This window comes from Dermacentor variabilis, chromosome 8, assembly GCF_050947875.1.
Source record: "Dermacentor variabilis isolate Ectoservices chromosome 8, ASM5094787v1, whole genome shotgun sequence".
In the NCBI taxonomy this organism is placed as follows: Eukaryota; Metazoa; Arthropoda; class Arachnida; order Ixodida; family Ixodidae; genus Dermacentor; species Dermacentor variabilis.
Genome location: NC_134575.1, coordinates 60,004,110 through 60,010,503, shown reverse-complemented (window position 1 = coordinate 60,010,503; position 6,394 = coordinate 60,004,110).

Genomic DNA, 6,394 nt, shown 5'->3' with positions numbered 1-6,394 from the left:
CTTAGCTACGGGAGAAGCCGGACTACCAGAAACGCGAGAGCGATGGAGGGCAAAACATCAGGGGACGCGTGAGGGTCAAGCATCCCCAAAGATGACGCGTTAGCATGAATCCACCGAAGACGGCAATTATACTCCCAAGTCGTCTTCCCTCCGTGGCACGTGGTATAGAGCGTCGCATGCACGCCCGTTTCAGGATTTTACAACGCAGCTGTTAGCCTCTAGTTGGCCGGGATTTTTCGAGGTGGCGTGAGAGAGAGAGAAAGAAGTTTAATTATACGAAATGCAGAGAGGTCGGCCTGAGGTATGTTCCTCTAGCCAGCTACTCAGAGGAACTCCCACAAAAATGTGGGCGGAACCCGGAAACAGTGGAAAGAAGCGGTAAGCACACAGTGTGCTACTTTTCCCAAGAGGCATCACATGACGTCATCAGGTCACATGATCACTTGACGATGACGTTATCGCGTGGCGTCCCGTTTGACGTTACGTCAACTCATGACCTCATCAGGCGATATCGTCGCGTGGCGATGCCGTTATCACGCAACGTTTGATGAGATATCATCACGCGACCTTTGGTGTGACGACGGCATCACGCGACATTTGACGTGATGATCCAATCATGTTACGTCATCATGTCAAACGTGACGTCACCATATCGTCACACGGTTTTGTTACCATCGGATGTTAACGCCGGATCTTTCTCTTCATGAGTCATGTATGCTTTCGCATTTATAAAGAAATTTATATAAAGATAGATATATTTATCTCTCAGCAGATGTAGTGGCGGTTTTCCCCACCTTCGCTGGACATCCACCTTCACAGGTCCAGGATGGTGAGTAATTTTTTTTTACTCCTTCCAATCCTACTTGACCCCAACAACAGCCGAGAGAGCACTGATATGCACAATAGTCTGACGAACTTTTTTATTCTCGAACATACCTGGCCACGACGAGAAGTCGCAGCTCGTGGTGGCGATATGTACAGATGATGAAGATGAGATGGAAATATTGTGCCCACATGTAATTCATTCGTGTATATGAGCGCGTGCGCGTGCCGCCCTATGCCCTCCCCCTCCCCCCCCCTCCGGTGAAGGGATACTTCACGCCCTGAGCGTGGGAAGAGTTAGCCCATTAAGGGAGGATTTGAGCCTTTGTCCAACGTTTTCCCCTCTGACGTGCCCCAGCAGAGGGTCCACAGGGCACAGGGACTTCTGAACAGTTCGTCGAACCGGTTCGGAACGGTTCCACCAGTAAGTTTCGGTTTGGTTTCAGCTTCAAGATGGCGGAAGAATAACGGTTAGGTTCCGGTTATGCTGTGAATAACGGTTCAGCTCCGGTTCAGTTCACCGGCCGGCGCTTTATTGCGCTACAAGTGAGCGTTGGCGGATCGCTGGGGAGCCATATTCAGTGACAAATTGTGTCACAAAAGGCTCTCAGTTTCATCGTATAGCACATAATGCACCCGCTCAGTGTCCCCAGTGGCCATCGGTGGCGCAAAAGGCATAGGCAGCCATGTGCTCCGAGTATCGCGTTTCAGTCACCGAGCACTGTACATGTACGTACGGTTGTACAACACGTGGTCGCTGATGACGACACAATGCGTGTTTTATTTCGCTTACGTCCTCGTCCAGTGCCTATCTTGCACCCCTCAATCGGCATGTCGTGAGCTCACGTCGAACGGCTGGAGTAGAAATCATGCCGTCGGCGTCACACGTACGATCGCCGTCACCGTCGTCTTGCTGCTGTCGTCACATACACGCTTGCGTCAGATATATAGGCTATATCTGTTCCACAAACACAAACGCTTTGCCTGATCCCAAACGATGCTAGGTCGCCAGCTACCAGTAAAATGCTTTGCATAACATCGATATCCACAGTGCGTGGGATCTGCATCGTTTTTCTTTTTTTGCGCAACTGATCTGTCGCGATCGACACTAAAAAAAAAAAAGTGTTTGACAGGCGACCGATCTATATACGTAGCATATGCGGTGATCTAGGAATTCGCTCAAACGGATCCTGGATAGAGTGCTTCTCGGCGCAGCCACAGCGCGGCGTCCTCATCGTGAAAATAGAGATTAGTAGAAGGCGATAGGTAGAAGTAGAAAAACGACAAACAACGGAGGCTTACAAAAACAAAGTTCACAATAGGGGTTCACAAAGTTTGGTTATGAGAATTCATCGCGTTTTTTTTTCTTTTTTGACATAGGTGGGACATTAGGCAATAGAATGACATGAGCTTGGTGGCGCAACCTACCGCCCTGTTTCAAAGGGGAAACACATAACATCCCTCCATCCATCACTTACCGCCCTCTCGAGTGCGTTTTGACATCCAGCTCGGAGACTACGCTGCCACGGCACTAGTGCGCATGCGTGGAGGCTGTTTGATCAAACGTTGGTATGACACCCTCCCCCCCCCCCCTCTATTTTTTTTACTGTGTGCAAGGAGACGTCGGTGCCTGTTAGACGGCGTCGGCTACTCCTCCCATTTCACAGATGAGCTCAGAAACCTTTTCTCTCTTTTGCAGGAGGTTGGGGGGTGGGGGTGCGTCTCCTCCTATTGCCCGGCCGTGGCTGCATATGGCTGCCCAGCGCATACGCGGCTCACGCGGAGTATCATGGAGGTACTCTGTGACGGGTGCAAAGGCAAAATTGCAATCTGAGGTGGCTCCATGCACGCTTTGTTCCCGCGCGCCCTAGTGTTGGCGGCCGCGCAATCTCAAGTTTCCGAAACGCGCGGTGAAGCGAGAAGCAGCGCGAAGCGTTGGGTATCCGCTGCAGGCGCTTTTCATCGCCCCAGCGTTCTGACAGCGAGTGTCCGCGACCATTGAGTGAGATCAGTCAATGCTTGCCTGTGCGCGCGTGACACCAGGCTTGTTAACTTACTAGTAAGCGAATGCTTACTGCTATACGGCCGACAAAACAACGAACGTTATCGTAAGCTGTTTAATAATTTGCTCTCAATATCAATCCATATCGCCTTTCGGTTTCGGGCGACAGTGTAACCTTTCTTTTTGCAGGAAACACTTATACAAGCGCTGGCGAGTAGTACACGGGGTTTTACGAGCTGCTCAGAAAGCTTTCCCTGTGCCCTGGAAGAAGTGACTGTGGAACTTTCCATTCTGAGCGAACAGGGCAAAAGGGACGTTGTGGTTGTATGCTCGGGGAACGTTTAAAATGTGCAGGACGATTGGGACCATTGCGGAGAGCTACTTATGCGGGCACACGAGAACATTATCAAGATCATCATAAGCCTGGTTACACCCACTGCAGGGCAAAGGCCTCTCCCATACTACTCCAACTACCCTGGTCACGTACTAATTAATTGTGGCCATGTGGCCCCTGCAAACTTCTTAATCTCATCCGCTCACCTAACTTTCTGCCGTCCCCTGCTACGCTTCCCTTCCCTTGGAATCCAGTCCGTAACCCTTAACGACCATCGGTTATCTTCCCTCCTCCTTAGATGTCCTGCCCATGCCCATTTCTTTTTCTTGATTTCAACTAAGATGTCATTAACCCACGTTTGTTCCCTCACCCAATCTGCTCTTTTCTTATCCCTTAACGTTACACCCATCATTCTTCTTTCCATAGCTCGTTGTGTCGTCCTCAATTTCAGTAGAACCCTTTTCGTAAGCCTCCAGGTTTCTACCCCGTAGGTGAGTACTGGTAAGACACAGCTGGTTATAAACTTTTCTCTTGAGAGATAATGGCAACCTGCTGTTCATGATCTGAGGATGCCTGCCAAACGCACCCCAGCCCATTCTTATTATTCTGATTATTTCAGTCTCATGATCCGGATCCGCGGTCACCACCCACCCTAAGTAGATGTATTCATTTACCACTTCCAGTGCCTCGCTACCTATCGTAAACTGCTGTTCTCTACCGTGACCGTTAAACATTACTTTAGTTTTCTGCAGATTAACTTTTAGACCCACCCTTCTGCATTGCCTCTCCAGATCAGTGAGCATGCATTGCTATTGGTCCCCCGAGTTACTAAGCAAGGCAATATCATCAGCGAATCGCAAGTTACTAAGGCATTCTCCATTAATTCTTTGCCCCAATTCTTCACAATCCAGGTCTCTGGATACCTTCTGTAAACACGCTGTGAATAGCATTGGAGAGATCGTATGTCCTTGCCTGACGCCTTTCTTTATTGGGAACATTATACAGCCATTAAAATAGCAGCGTTCTAGAGCTCGGTGTCCTGAACGAATGAAATGTGGCATTAAAATAGCAGTGTTCTAGAGCTCGGTGTCCTGAACGAATGAAATGTGGCAACTAGCTTAAATCCACATGCAATTGGAAAAGAGGAGGAGCGGCATGTGATGGCCGGGTCATATGCGGGCAAATATTTAAAGTGTGTGGGTTAATTGTGGGCTTTGGAAAAGATTCGAAAGCAACAACTTCGAAGATTAATTGTGTTGTGATGCTGGGAGGTCACACAATTAGACCTTCTGTGTTTTCGTTTTGTAACTGCATAGATCCAGCAGAACAGTAAGTGAGAAAGGAACCAATTACAGTTGTTTTCCCATCCCACAAAAACTTTTTGGTTAGTATCACAAATTGTGCGACAAATCTCCGAAGCGCATACCAGCCACATTGAGCTCCATAAAAGGCATATGCAACAACACATATTTTAGTGAACTGTACTTTAGCTTTGAGAGTGAGCTCGAAATTTTCAATTGTAGCAAAGATCTCTCCACATTCTTGGTGAAACTCGACTAGAATAGTGGAAGTTGCAGTTTCGCCTGAACGTCGAAGCATCAATTGCCATAGCAAATTAGTAGACAGCTATAAAAAGAATAGTAGTTTTATTGTCTGTATAAACTTGTACGCTTAACCAAGTTATTAAGCATGGTGTCAGCGCGCACAGGTAAACATGAACACACCACACTCGATGACCACGGACACTCGCTGTCAAAACGCAGGCATGAAGAAGCGCGGCAGCAGCAGTGAGCGAAATGACCTTCGTGCTGTCTATCGCTAGCGCTGTCTATCAAATGTATGCGCCGTCGGCGCACCTTTACTCTGCCCTCGACGCAAATCGCTTTCAAGATACGGCCCGTGCGACGACGCATGGCCGCGCAATACGCAGTTGCTGCGGGAGTACAACGCCGCCCCCTTTCCATCAATGCCTCGCTCGCGACGGATGATGGCGCCCTTCCTCCCCACTTTCCTCTCTTGCGCGCGCAAGATTGAGTCGCGGTCGTCAGCTCCCCTCGCACGCTTTCACACGCGCATACAACACACAGCGCGCGGCGACGGTGTTACCGGCCTTTGGCTTTATAACGAACATCATGGCGATGGCAAAAATGCGCCTGGAATGTCCATACAATTGCTATTTCAAAAAAAAAAAAAAAAAAAAAAAATGCCCGCCACTTTGTCTCTTAAGTTCTTCCAAGGGAATGTTCCAAGAGTATGCTCCGCGGTAGGCGCCAAAATGCATTGCTTGTATTTAGTGTTGAGCCAGCTCCATATTCTTGGGGGGAAAAAATCAGATCCAATGCATACATTGGAACCTATGTGAAGCAAAGGTTTCGTGAAGCGGTTAGTGAACTACTGTAAATGCCCATTTCATTTCTGCATCTTTAGTGCAAAGGAAAATGGTGCGTGTGCAGCGACCGTCCGTCACTTCGCTATGCCTCGCCCATTACTCTGGATATCCAGTTTACCTCGCCATGGGGGTCACTGCCCTATGCTCTTTCTTGGAACCGAGATGGCTGCCCGACTGGGGCGCCACCACAGCCACTCGGCAAACCTGCTTTTACTTTTGACTAAAGCCAGTCGAATCTCTGTTCTCCACGGATCAAGACGTGTATTCGTTGCCTCCGCTAAACAGAGCTCCCAACACGTGTGTGTATTCTTGCGTACCCCTGCAGCGCAATGTGACAAATCTTATATAGACGAGACTTCTACTTAGCCGGACTCACCCTCACCGAAATTCTATTCAGTGGGGGTCACTCGGATTTGGACTAAACAACCTCCTAATCAGCTGGGCTCACTCGGACTCGCAGTAGTTGTAGTCAGCTAGGCTCACTCACACTCGCCAAGAGCACACTTGGCCGGGCTCAATCAGACTCAGACTCACTCACACACACACACACACACACACACACACACACACACACACACACACACACACACACACACACACACACACACACACACACACACACACACACACACACACACACAAATGATAGCACAGTTTCATCATAAGGGCAAAGCAATGAATGCAATAGCAACACGTCGCCGCCTGCCGGTCGCTGCAGGCAAGCGACACAAGTTTATGCTTACGCTGTTGTGGCAGCAGCTCGCATCCCCAAAGTGCAGGTAAATTTGCACTTTTTCCTTTAAAACCAGGCAATTGACTATGCCAAGTGCTTTACTAAACAATGTAG